The 14,802-nt window shown below is 40.9% G+C and overlaps 1 protein-coding gene across 1 annotated transcript in view; it reads left to right on the plus strand.

The window, feature by feature from the left end:
• Positions 1-14,802, plus strand: part of Rorb (RAR related orphan receptor B) — a 184,516-nt gene that overhangs the window by 73,807 nt on the left and 95,907 nt on the right. The gene's annotated exons all lie outside the window — the stretch shown is intronic.

Genomic DNA, 14,802 nt, shown 5'->3' on the forward strand with positions numbered 1-14,802 from the left:
CCTTTGCCATCATTGGCCTCATAGTCCTGCTCAGTTACTGTAAAGCACCAAAACCTCCCCAAGTCAGGGTCAGCACAACTTCAGCTTCCTAAATCCTTTACATCATAAACCCTGAAGCCAAAAACACCATGAAAATGTCCCAAACTGGTTATATACAACCTAGACTCCAAGTCAATAATGATAGGGTTTTGACAACAATGACTAAGAAGAAATTTGAAAAATGCTATGGATTTCTGTGCTTATAACCAGAGAAAAGCAGCAGGAGCAATGCCCTAGGAGGAGGCACTGCTAATGTGAAGGAGGCTGAGCATCATGCAAGCAGCCATGCTATCAAATTTACGTGGAACTTCAGCCTGGCTTTGTTCAACAGCGAAGAAGCATTTGCTCAAGAGGAATACAGAGGCAAATAAAGATAAGGAATTAAGATTGCTCTCAGGCTCTTGCAAACACTTGAACAATTGGTTGACTCATGACAAAAATAAGCTTGAAATTCTAAACTATTGCTGAAAAAAAACAGGAAACTGCCTTTTAATGTCAACAATGACAAGACATATTTTTTGTGAGCCTCAACTCTAGAGAAATTTGTTTACTCTGTTGAGCCCCTGTAGAGAGGAATCTTTCCTCTGATGTTATAAATGAAAAATCTAGGGCTTAGCCTCAATGATACCTCCATTATTACTCTGAAGAAATGCCTACTAGGAGAAGAGCTCCAAGGACAGGAGGACGGTGGGCAGCCCAGTGAGAAGCTGGGTTTACTTAGGTGCCACATTCTTAGTTCAGCCAGCCCCTTCACAGAGAAACCGAGCAGCATTGCTGGAATTTAACTAAGCCCTGTAGTAAATGGCAAAGCTTGGACATTTTGGACATGTCCTGGGGACTGCATAGTCTCTGGTGTTGTGGATACCCTACAAGATTTTCTATCCATACAGCCTGGGCATCCTCATCCAAAAACCTGAAATCTGAAAGGCTCTGAAATACAAAAGATTTTTGAGAGCTATCCTGATTATCAGAAATAGATATTTTCATATCGGGGCTCCTATAATGAAAGTACTGTGATAACACAGATAAAAATATGCATAAAGTATATACGAAGTATAAATTAATTTTATGTGTAGACTTGAGACCTATCCTTGGTACAACTCAACATACCTATGGAAAACATCCCAAGATTGAAAAAACAAAAAAAATCTAAAAATCCAAAATGCTTCTGATCCCAAGCATTTTCAAAGAAGGAACTCTGAGCCTACAGAGACATCCATTTACTCCAAAAACATTGTGTATACGAGGAGATTCATTCAGAAGTCGTTCAGCTCAAAGGCCCTGCTGCCGAAGACCTGACGGCCACAGCTCGAAAGACAGATGCCAGACACCGGCGGCAGCTTCCCTCACAGAGTTAGACATTTATCTCCACATCCTGCACTGATGAAAAGTTAGGTGTGGGGAATAAAGAATGTTCTTCCCATTGGGTGGCACTGGGAACATTATCGTCCACCTAGTAGGAAGGACAAATCCAACCCAGAGCTGTGTGAAGATGAAATTGAATAACAAGTGTGCAAACCCTCTTTAAATGAGAGAGCCCTGTGAAATACAAGCAGCTTTGCAACTAATATTATCACATAGGATTCCTCTGCCACACTTCAGAATAAAACAATAGTTTCTTCAGGGTTCCTTGAAGTCAACCCAATGGAGTACGTTTCCAGAGAAACGAAATGTAAAGGTAATCGTGGATGTCCGATAAATATTAAACAGCCTCGCTATTTGGGGGACATTTCGAGTATGTGATTAAGTTGCCGGTGACAGTAAAGGAAACCAGAGTGATCTTTAATTATAAAATACCTGTTGGGTTTGGTTCCAGTATGATACGATTACCTCGAGGCTGCTAGATATATCTCACAGGTTACATTCTCAACATGAAGACCTTTGTGGGCATACATTAGACTCCATTGTTTGGACTTTCTTCATGGACCCTGGCTCCTGTCTGTAGTAGCTCAGCACCATTAGCGTGGCAAGTCTTGCAGGAAACGTCAGTTGTGGGCCCATCATTCTGTGGCCGACCTTGGAGTGTGGAAACATCACAGAAGTAGGGAGAAAGGCAAAGGTGGCAGGCCATAGCATTAACTAAGCTTAGGGATAAAGGGACCTGAGGCAAATTCCAGATCTCTAGTGGACAACGGAAGGTTGTAGGGGGAAAAAAATGGAATTTTCCTTGTCAGTGTCATGATGCAAGCATTGTTGGGTGTTTTTGTTGTTGTTGTTTTGTTTTTTAAGAGCAGAAAGAAAACCTTTGGGTTTCATTTCAGAAAACTATCCACTTAATTGCATAGATTCATTTTAAACTGATTTTTTTAAAACCAGTGTCTGGTTTTTGAGCCCATGAGTACAATGAACTAAGGAAATGTTATTTTGAAAACCGTTTTTGTCTCATGCTTCTCGGGGTTCCAAAGTCTTTTATTAAAATTACTCCTATGAAATAATAATAGCATTTAAGTGGGCACCATGTGTCACTGGCAAGTGCTTCATGTGTGAACACAATTCATTTCCATAATGAAATTGTTGGGAAACTGAGGCAATAGAGTACTAATTAACTTTCCTGTGACCATGAAATTGCCATGGGAAAAGTAGACTCTACACCTACTGCCTCTGAGGTTTATGCCACAGAGATTTGTGTATACGTGAGTTCTGAGCAAGGCTATGTCCATGTGTATTTACATACTCTGTTTAAAGCCTGGTTGCAAAAACACTGCACTGTGTAACTTCTTACATGTGAACTTCACTGTTTTTCTTTTTTGCTCTGTTCTCTACTTTATTTCTGAACAATTCGTTCTAGAACCAGGATTTAATTTCTTGCCAGTATCAGAACAGTTCTGTAGACAGGTGCCTTTAAACAATAAACTTAGTCCTTAGTTTTCCAAATTGTCCCTGCTTTAATTTATAGTGAAAGCTTAGGGGCAGAGGGGCTGTCGATTTACTTGCAGGAATCCACGTATCCGTTGGCTGTGCCTCACCCTAAATTTGCTCACATCAGCAGTGTTAAAGGACAAGACTCTTCAAATGGAAAATGTAGTCAATGGGAAACAGTGTGTGTGTGTGTGTGTGTGTGTGTGTGTGTGTGTGTGTGTGTGTGTGTGTGAGTGAGTGTTTCTCTTAAAAAGAAAGAGAGAATTGCATGCTCCACTCAGCTGCACAGGATTGCTACATAAGCGTTAAAGCCAGAAGTAAAACACTGCTTAGCGAACGCTGGTAGAGAGGAACGCATGTTCAATGTATAAAGTCAAACTGCAAAGAAACATAGGAACCTTACAGACCAGATTTTCCCATCTCTCCTGCTTTCTCTCCAGTTAGCCTGAATGGTTTTCATTGAGCAATGGTATAAAATGAATGGAGCAACAATGTAGGTTTGTTGTGACAACTGGATAATGAGAGCCCCTCTAAAATCCTGGACACAAGCTCGCTGACTACTTATTCGTTTCATTAACCATTATTTCTTTCATTTTTTCCCCAAAGTATAACGTATACAACTGTCTTGGTTAGGGCTTCTATGGCTGTGATAAAACACTATGACCGAAAGCAACTTGAGAAGGGGCAGGTTTATTTCATCTTACAATGCTCAGATCACAATGCTTTACTGAAGGATGTCAGGGCAGAAACTCAAGGCAGGAACCTGGAGGTAGGAACTGCAGCAGAGGAACACTCCTTAGTGGCTTGCTCCTCAAGCCTTTCCAGCCTGCTTTCTTTTAGCAACTAGGGACGCCTGCTGCCTAAGCCTGGCGCCTCCCACAATGAGCTGAGTCCTCCCACATCAATCATCAGCCAAGAAAATGTCGGACAAACTTGCCCTCAAGCCAATCTTGTTGGACCATTTCCTCAGGTGATGTTTCCTCTTCTCAAATGATTCTAACTTGTGCGATAAAACTGGCCAGGCTACAGAGAAACCCTGTCACAAAAACAAAGACAAAACAAAACAACAACAACAAAAAAAAAACTAGCCAGTACAGAAACCTACTGTAGGAATAAGAAACCTGAGAACCAAAGGTAGGTGGTTAGCTCAATGTCCAAAGACATCTACCAAGTGATGGTGATAAGACAGGAACTTGGCTTCCTTTAGGAACAATTATTGTTAAATTTGCTGAAAGTCTTAGGCCAGTAGGGATCCGCCAAGAGTAGTTCTTGGTCCAAACAATCTTGCTTCTGATAGCCTCCGAAGTCCTAAAAGGACACAAGGGATAGTTCAAGCTCACATGCATGGGTTAGGGTTGATCATCACGGCTCAGAGAAAGACAGCAATGGTTGTTCAGAGTTGTTAAGACCCAGACTGAAGCTTCTCACGGGCAGTCCATCTTTCACACTGTGGTTCTGCAAAGTACCTTCCAGTCATCTTTGGATCTCTTGACTCAATGAACAGTTTTCTTTTGAGATGTTTTAGTGAGCAGAGATCATTTCATATAGGAAAGAGTTAGAAATAGTCATAAGAAGTGTGTCGATCATCCTTCCATCGCTATAACAAAATGCCTGCTATCGTTAATTTATGAAGAGAAAAGATAGTTTTAGAGATTGGGACACATGATAGGGCAGATTTATTGCATTGATCAGGATCCCAGTGGCAACGATGGGAAACACATTGCAGAACAAACTGCTCCCCTTGTGTCTAGAACGACAAAACTGAGGAGGAGGAAGCAGGGAAAAGCAGAGTTTTACTTCTCATCTCTGGGATCACACACTAGCTAAGGACTTCCCACCAGGCCCCACCTCCCAGAGGTTCCACAACCTGCTGATGGCATCACACAGAGGACAATTTGCTAACTTGTGGGCCTTTGGGATACATTTGAGATCCAATTATTGAAGAAAGAATTTTTTTTTAGAAAGAAGGAGATTTGGAAATGGCACAGATGTTGCACGTCTTAACAAGAGTATGACTAGAGAGATGGGGATGACATCAGCTAGCTAAGATAAACTCTCTATGACAACAAGGCCTCCAATATAGACATAAAAAAATACCTACATTTTGCTCTATGGCAATCTGCTGTGCCAGTGTTATCATGCCAAGATTCAGCATAAATATTCTCAAAGGTGAAGCTCTTCCGATGGGCTCGCCATGTCAGTGGGATCTGGAATCACAATTCTGAGAATCAACCCAGCACATACTCTAAACTGCAGGCTGAAGAAATGCCAGAGAGCTGTCACTTCTCACCCATCCCGTTGCCTCCTTCATTCTATAATCGTATGTTAGGAAGCCTGCTACGTATGATGAGCACAAACAATACCAGCGTGGATCCATCCATCCAGGACAACAGATTCAGCAACTAAAGATACCCATCCATCCACAACCCAGACAAACTGCCAAAACGAGGCCAAGAAAATGTCAGTCACCAGGTTTGTCAGTGGTTCATAATGGCACAGCCTCGCCTAGGAAAGTTTCTGGGACACTCGAGTTAAATAGTGGCCCCATGGTTTTGACTGTAAAGGAAACACACCTATAAAGACAAAAGTAGTAGGGAGGAATATTTCTCTAGAAGTCTACAAATAAAAGAAGGACGTGCCTCATGTAGAATCACCCCAGATGCCCCACAGAATCTGCAGAGGGGAAGGGAGATTTGTCCCGTCATGCTGTGAGGAGAAACCAGAGCTCAGATGGGGAGGCAGTCTGACTCAGTCTCTCTATTTAGGGCTCATTCCTGAGCTGTGCCGCACCCTGGCAGCTCACACCACAGAGCCCTTAAGTAACTTCCCTATGCCCCTAAGTTGAAATGATACATTAGATAGCATCTCTCTCCCTTCACAGAATCCATCCGTGCCACGAGAATCATTTTTTTGCTTTTGTTTGTTTTTCAAGATAGGGTTTCTCTGTGTGGCCCTGGATGACCTGAAACTAGCTCTGTAGACCAGGTTGGTCTCTACCTCCCAAGTGCTGGGATTAAAGCCATTTGACACCATCTGGCTATTCTCTCATACTTTATTAATGATCTGAAACATCAAAGGAAAGAGTTCCATGTAGCCACAGGCACTGAGAACATGTCTGTGACATTAAAAAGATAGCTGTAAAAAGTGAGGGGCCTGAAATAGGACCCGCCAAGTCTACTCTTTGCCGGTATAAACAGCAGTCTGTATGAGCTCCGCTCCCACATCACATAAACTAAGGCAAGTTTCAGAAGATGTGGAGAAGAGCTCATTTACAAAAGGAACCAGGCTTATTTTGGTTTTCAGCTCTTCTGCCATGAACCTAAGAGCAAAAGAAAACTTCCAGGAGCAAGTGAGGTTTGTCAGAAATGACTCAGTTGTTTTTATAGCTTCTTCACCAAAGCCTTAACCTTCAGTCCTATTGTGAAGACACCACAGGTATCAACCACAAAGAACGAGGGCGATTATAGTCTTCAAACCCAGGCTTCCCGTGTGTCAAGAATCTGCTTTCATAATCTAGACACCCATATGATGAAACACTCTCATCATAAAGTGACCCCTTCCAAGAGCCCACATAATCTGACATTAAATTCATGACCATTTGGTAAACATCAGGACATGGCAATATTTTTCTATGGATTATTAAATCATATATTTTATAAAACTATTTCTCTAGAACTTAAAAATCTCGACGATGCCTGATACACAGTGTGCATATTATTTTATATTTTTAAAAATAATATGGTTACTTTAGCTTGTGAAGTCAATACTCTTGAATTGAAATAAAAAATTCTCATCAGTATCAATAAGTTCAAAGACCATTTTGGCTGATTCTTTGGGATTTGTGGTGAAAATATAATTTTTGGTGTGGTCTACTCAGTATCTATTGTATTTCTCATTGATTTTAGAGAACTGAACAAAACATCCCATCCCATCAGAAGAAATAACACCCAATACAATGTACAGGAGTGAGAGAAGCGTAAGGCTCAGCAGGTTTACAACCACGCTAAGTTAGTTAGGCCATTTCATTAACAAAACAAAGGTTTGGATTTGAAACTATGAGCCAATTAGCTATTTTAAGATAATTTATTTCCTATGTACTTCTAACACTAATCTTTACATAAATTTCAGTATATATGTCAAAAAAGGAACTAACCAGAGAAGTGACTAGAACAGTGGGATTTTCCACCCACATTAGAAAAGAGGCTCTAGTCTACATCTCAGGAATGATAAGAATGCCAGTGTCACTCAAAACTGAGCAAATTATTGGATTGAAAATACTACAAAGGTGGCAAACTGAAGGTATACCTATTAAAGTAGCTCCCACACTATTGCTTTGCATCCTATGCAAACATGAAGACCTGGGTTCAACTCCCAGCACCCACATAAGATTCAGTCATGGTCATATACTTTTATAACCCTACCTGTGGGTAAAGGAAGAAGCAGGTAGATCCTCAGAGCTCTCTGGCCAGCCCAGTTAGCCAAATGTCAGCAGTGGTTTTAGAGGGAGAGCCTGCTGTTCAACCTGTAAAGCATTTGTTACAGCATCCTGAGCTCCATCACCAGAAACCATGGTGGAAGGAGCTAACTGAGTCACAGAAGTTGTCCTCTGACCTACACACACACACACACACACACACATAATAATAATAATAATAATAATAATAATAATAATAATAATAGTAAACAAATTCTTGAGAAGATTAGAATATTTTACACATAAATTTGGGTTGCCTCTTGAATTTGTGTCCTTTCTTTAAAAATCATCTGTTTCTGATCCCCTTTGACTTTTCTGGATATAGCAGTTACTCACTGGCTTGCCTCTGTCTCTGTGACAAGTAGTGTCTTCTGCCCATCTCCATTCAATTACATACATTACCAGCTGAAGCCTCAGAAGGCACTTACATTTGCAGTCTCCTAAGGCTCCTGTCTACAAATAGCAATCAACTGTTGACCTGAGTAGTCTCTTTTGAAAGAGAAAATTGGTCCATCCACTCATTTGGATGGTGTCAAAAACTGCTTTCAAGGAATGATTAAAAGCAAAAAGTAATAGCTGATACACATTCAAGACTAAATCCACGAGCTCAAGTCTCAGCATTGGACTATATAACATATGCTAGGGATTCTTTTCAAGTACAAGGTAAATATGGGAGGAATGAACTAGACCTTACCTTACACAAGTAGAAAGATGCAGGATGTATGAATGTATCACTTATTCCACCCACTCTGCCTACCCCAAATCATTCCAAGCTTACCAGTCACTTCAAGTACTGACCCAATTCCATTTTCTACTCAAGGGTATATTGTGTTTCTCTGAATACATTTACCATTGACTCTGAGTCCTGTATTTGCTCCCATCTGCTGCAGCAAGAAGTTTCTCTGATGAGGGCTGAATAAGGTACTGTTCTATGAGTCTATGAGAAAATCATTAGGAGTCATTTTGTCATTTTAAAGGCCAGTAGTATTTGGTTTTAGCCTAGGACTCTGGACTATCTAGTCTCTGGTTCTTGGGAAACCTTACAGTGTCCAGTATGGGTTCCATCTCATGGAGAGGTCCTAAGTCAAATCGGACATTATTTGGTTACTCCCACAAGCTTTGTACCACCTTGCCCCAGCATATCTTGTAGGCAGGACAGCATTGTAGATTAAAGTATTTGTGACTGGGTTGTTGTTTACATTACTCTTTTGGTAGCTTTTAGAGTACCTTCCCATGCCAAAGACATCAGATCATAGGTTTGAAGGTTTTATATAGGTATCAGCTCCAGCTTTCAAGGTTCAATGAGCTGTGTGGGTCTTGTTTCCATCAATGGGGCCTTGCTATCAATTTGTGGATAGCAACCCACAGTCTTGGCAATAGCCTGGGTTGTTTGGAGATTTCCATGGAATCCCTTTGGTCAACAACAACTCAATTGGATATAACCCAGTTTCAGTTGGGTGTCTGCCTCCCCCTTTATTTGGAGACTTCATTAGGATTGCCTTCATATATTTTAGGAAGTTCCCACTGTACTAGGCTTACATACCAACCCTCAAAAGCCCCTCAACTCTGTACAAAGCTGCAAAAGAAGTTCATGGGCTAAAGAGAATATGTTATGCATTTATGTAGGCAACTCCCACAGTCATTCATACCTAAGCTTCTTCTCTAACCATATTCAGTCATGACAGAAACATTGCATCTGCCCCCTGATGTAGATGAAAGTTTCTGTCCTGCCCAGTTCCACGGTCATTCAGTCCCAGAGAAACACACAGAGGCTTATATTAATTGTAAACTGTTTGGCCTATTATTCAGACTCATTACTAACTATCACTTACAACATAAACTAACTTATAATTCTTATCTATGTTTAGCCATGTAACTTGGTACCTTTTCTCAGTAAGGCATTATCTTGTTTCCTCTGCTTCTGGATGATGAATAGGTCTCTGCCTTTCCTCTTCCCAGAATTCTCCTAGTCTGTTTGCACCACCTATACTTCCTGCCTGGCAACTGGCCAATCAGCATTTTATTAAACCAATATGAGTGACAAATCTTTACAGTGTACATGGGTACTATCTCAAAGCACCCTCCACATAATCATGGAGATTATACAACAAGGTACTATTATGCCTCACTCTTTGGACTGCTTGTTTCCAAATGCATGTAATCTATTTTGTGTTGATAACTAATTCTATTGGTAATCTCTAATTGGCTGAATAATTGCTCCACCAAGTAAGCACTTTCAATCAAGTAGAGTCCCAAAAGTTTCAGGATGAAGCTCAGCCAGTTACAGAATGTAAACAATTGAGACCACAAATAGCATTTTACCTTCTTTAAAACTTGGGCTGGCACGAACGCATGCTGAAGGACAGCACTTAAGGAGAAAATGCAAATTTTGGAGCAAATGCTGATTAGCTTTGAGCCTGTCCACTTGTGAGCCCTAAACAGCCAGATACAAACCCGGTCAGTGTTAGTTGTGGAGGGCCTTCTCCCAGCTTAAGATCACACTCTTTGTAAAGCAGAATTTAATATTTGCCAAGCCAGAAGATAAGATGGCCAGAAAATAGCCTCAGAATTTTGATGGTGGCGTTCAAGATTATGCAAATGCTGTCTTTGTATAGCACCCATACTGAAATGAAATTTTCTGAGATAACATTTGGAAGACCTCACATGCTGTTCCTCTATGTGCCAAGCTTGATATCCATAAATAGTCTCTGCAACCTTGAGTGTTTGGCTGAGCAAATATTCATAACTTTAAATGCCTCACTACTGGTGCGCTCAGTGTGACAAATCATATAGAAGTAATTTTTCCTATACACTGTGAAGACTTAGCAATATATACAAATGCTACTGACTTGCCTCTTCTATAGCAGGTGTAGAAAACATGATGACCTGGTTGGGTGCTTTTGGAACCAATCAGTCTGAAGTTGTACTGGCTGTCTGATTTGGGGCTATATAATCTGTGTCTCAATTTCCTCATGTAAAATTGGTATTAAAAATAACAAAGCAATTTGCCAGGTCATGGCGAAGAGTAAATGAAATAATATATGAAAGTTATTGCACAGTGATTAGCACATCTAATATGCTCTCCTAACTATTAATTTCTTAGTATCTTTCAAAAAGTATGGTATGCTTGTCTCTGAAGAGCCATCGGGGACTTTTATTAGGCTTTTTATTGAATCAGAATGGATATCTACTGATTCTAAGGCAGGAGTTCGCTCTCTTTCTTATCAGCTCAGTAGCAGAAAAGATAGAAATACGCTTGACTAGATGTTTGTTTAGCCTACTTCCTGTCACTGGTCATTGGTAATGGAGAAACAAGAGTCCATAACTTTCTCTGTCTTCAGAAGCTGCTATAACCGATCCCCACACTGTTGGAGGTAGCAGCCAAAGGGAAGAAGAAAGAGTTGAATGAGGCTGTCTTCAAAGGGGATAAACAGCTATGGTAACAAAACTACCTGGCAGTGAACGTGCCCATCAGGGATGGAAAGGTGGACTGTTGAAAGTAGAGCCGCCACACATGAATTAATATTGTGAAGCCTGTGAAAAGTGAGCAGATTCAAGGCTCAGGCGAGCTGGGTCTCGATGTCCTTTTCCATCTCATTCCTAGGGTTATATCCAACCGGTAAGCAGTAGATCAGCGGCAGAGGGGTCCAGCCTCCGTAGCTGCCAAGGATTGCCTGCAGGCTGAATAAATATTATCTCAAATAGATTCTTGAGCCATGTCTCAAGTGGAAGCACTCTACCGAGGACACTGGCACCAGCCTCTAGCTGGAAATCCTCTCTGTCAACAGACTCTAAAAGTATAGCCAAAAGGACGAGTGTGACTTTTTGTCTACTGTCAAGCAGGTCTTTTTGTCCTACATTTTGGAAGCTACTCCCCTTGCGTTCGGGTTAGAACGCAGCTGGTCAACATTGTGCAATTTTTTTTCCTATAAGGGAGAATAACTTTATGGGTTCTATATTGTGGACAAGACCCTTTTTGCTCCCTGTCCATGTACATGGCTTCCTCATAGTATCCTGAACTCTCACAGCCTGTAAGTTCATAAGCACTCGGTACTTTGAAATAACCGAGTTTATACTCTTCTTCACAGAGGATAATGAAGTATAAGTGACCAAAAATTTCACTAACACACTAATTGTCCACAGACACCAAAGGAGCATGAGGTCCTAGAGAAGTCTCTTTTACTTGTATTCATATTGGTGCATCAGGGAAAATAAAATTATGTATGAATGAGAGTATATGTGTGAGTGTCTGTGCATGTATATAGATCCAGAATATTTTATTTTTGAAATCTTCATGCCTCTTTCTAGTTTTCCAAAACTGGAGTATTTTTTATGAATCTGGCAAAAGGTACTTGTGCTGTCATTGAATTTAAACTCAGAGTAGAGAAAGACCTTGAAGACAACTTGAGTAGTATGTGCTAATAAATCACTCAGGTGGGTTGGAATCGAATAAGATAAGTAACTGGCTTAGTCATAGAGTTAAACGCACAGCCCTTCCTACTCTGTAAACCTGCAGATGCACATTCAACCTCTGTCTGCTGTCCACATTATAAGCATCGCTTGATCTCCAGTGAGACCTAACCCATCTGTCCATTGTCTTGGTATAGACACTCAGCTAACTGACTTGAGCAGATATACTTTTGTATTTCAGTTTTTCCCAGAAGCACAATGCTTGCAAAATATGCTAGGGTGATGGTGTAAATTTTAAATAATAATAGAACATTTGAATCAATGAAAGTCAGATGGCGAACGGAGGTCTGCCTTGAGCGTAGATGTACTGTGAATTGGTGACTTTAGGATCTGGGTTGGCCCTGAGCGGAGGCTCTGTGTATCCGTGGGATGCTGCTCATATCGGCTCTTCTCTGGTCATCCCCCAGGGAAAGAAAATTCTATATTAAAAGTTGCTGTTGTATGGAAACTTCTAGCACCACTAAAGATGAGAGAATTTTAGTGGATTTTGTTTCTTTAAAGAGCTTTAAAAAATGATCAGACTAAATGGTTGAACCTTGAAACGTGCCTTCCCATCTTATCTATTGTTCTCTGGGCTCAGTCGTGTGTGTTATCTCCATTATAAAACAAGGATACAAGTGCCAGTCTGTTTCATGGCCTGACATACCACCTCCAATCTCAGGGGTTATTAGCAATGATTCTGTGAGCATGACAGGTCAATGTACCTGACCTCTGAGGTTACTTAAAATCTTGACTGGAGATAACTAATCCAAGATGGTCTTACTCACATTTCCAGTGATTATAAGTTTGGCGTACAGGGACCTCAGTTCGCCAACCTTTCCTGAATGAGCTAGCCTAGGCTTCCTCACATGGTGGTCTATGGATTACAAAACACAATAAGCAATGTCAAACTTCAGTGATCCAATGAGCACAAACATGTCAAACTTCTCACTCTCTGATTTGTTATTGGCCAGTGGCCAAAGCAAGTCACTTGCCCAATCTAGACTCAATGTAGGGAGGCGTGCCATAAAGCCTGTATCCAAAGGTGCATACGCAAACCTGAGGACCTTTAATGCAACAAGACAGACGGTTAGAATGATAATTCCATTCAGACAGGTGGGTTCCCCCCCCCCCTTTTTTTGTTTTGCATTTCACTGAGAAAACACTCAGTGGGAGTTTACATTTTTGTTTCTGTGCACGGCCCTTGTGTTACAAGATTTTATGCCACTCTAAAGAACTAAGAAAAATAGAGCTGTTACTTTAAATTGAATAGGCAGCATTCACAATCGATAATGAAGCCAGTGAGATACGCCGCAAGGACAGCAGATGAAGCTTACACAGGCAGGCTTTTGAACCATGATACAGAGCCATCGGGACAACTACAAACCCTGCCCAGGGAGACTCAGTTTCCTCACCCAGAAATCAAGGGTTTGGTGCTCATTCTTCACCTATTTCTTGCGTTCTGCTACTGTAAGTCATTTGGAGTGTACAGAATTGCACTACAACTGATTCTATGATCCAGGAAACATATGAATGTATCATACTTTGATAAAAAAAATATTGACTTTGGCAAGTTCAGGTTAATATTTTATACTTGTGTCAAAGGAAATTAATGTCTATTTTTTATCTACACACAAAGTAATGTTTATAAGATTCAAGCTAGTGATGGAAATGAGTCTGCCTCTTGTCCTAATAAATGCCATTATATAGAGTGTAATATTGTTATGGGTCATCATCCATCATGCCTGGGTATTTTTTGATTTAAAACAAGGGTATTATATTCTTAATTCATCATCCAGTTACCTTTCCTTCTGAGGGAGAGATAGGAAACAGTTCTTATTCTTTGGGGACTATTAGTACATGAAATAGTATATTCATTACGTAAGAACAGGAGCTTTTAAGCTATCAATGGAATCTTGTTGTCCACTAAAACTCATGTACTACCTTGTTGTATGGGTACAAAGTGATTCAAAGCAAGATATCATTTAATCCTCTAAGCAAAGCAGTTGTATGTTTTTCTGGCCTGCTTGCACTGTTGACGTTTTTTATTTCCTTTTGTTTTCCTCTGGATTTAACTCTGTTAGATGAGATTCTTTTAATCAAGGGACTCGGAAAGAATCAAGAGCTATTGGCAGGACTGGCAAAGGGGTAACTCTAGCCATTGTTCTCCCTGAAGTAGAGTTAACATCCACAGTGCACAGGTAACTGTTGGCCTCTGGACACCGAGCACCTGAGAGATATCATTCTCAGTAAGACATAGGTGTTCAGGGTTAGGATGCTCCTCATTTCCACTTGTCCACATTTATATTGAGACTTAAGACTTGTAGTTTTTCAAATAGATGGGGAAAAAAAACAGAAAGTACAGTTAAGGAAGCTAAGAATTTTACTGGTAAGACAAAATCTGTGAGCAGAAAGAAACTTCCAAGAGGACTGCTGTGCCTTTCCTGTGTCTCTCATTACTCAAATTTAACTACTAAGGTTCTCCAAGCAACCCTACACTGTGACACACACACACACACACACACACACACACACACACACACACACACACACGGCTTAGGGCAGCGCTTCTCAACATGTGGGTCGTGACCCTTTAGTGCTGCATTTCAGACATCCAACATATCAAATATTTATAGTAGCAAAATTACAGTTACAAAGTAGCAGTGAAATGTTTATGGTTGGGGAGTCACCACACGGTCGCAGCATGAGGAAAGTTGAGAACCACTTGCCCAGAAGTTTCTTCTTAAACAGAGTCTTCATGGGCCAGGATAAGAACACAAGTTTGTTGCTCTCTTAGAAGATTAGAGTTCAGATCCCAGAACCTGCATCAGATTGCTCATAGCTGCCTGTGACTCCACCTTTGGGGGATCTGATGTCTCTGGCTTCTGAGGGCCCATGCATTCCCATCCACATACGTGTGTGTGCACACACACATGCACACACACGGGGTTGGGGAAAAGGGGGAAACAGAGAGAGAAATC

Source organism: Myodes glareolus, chromosome 7, assembly GCF_982192425.1.
Source record: "Myodes glareolus chromosome 7, mMyoGla1.1, whole genome shotgun sequence".
NCBI lineage: Eukaryota > Metazoa > Chordata > Mammalia > Rodentia > Cricetidae > Myodes > Myodes glareolus.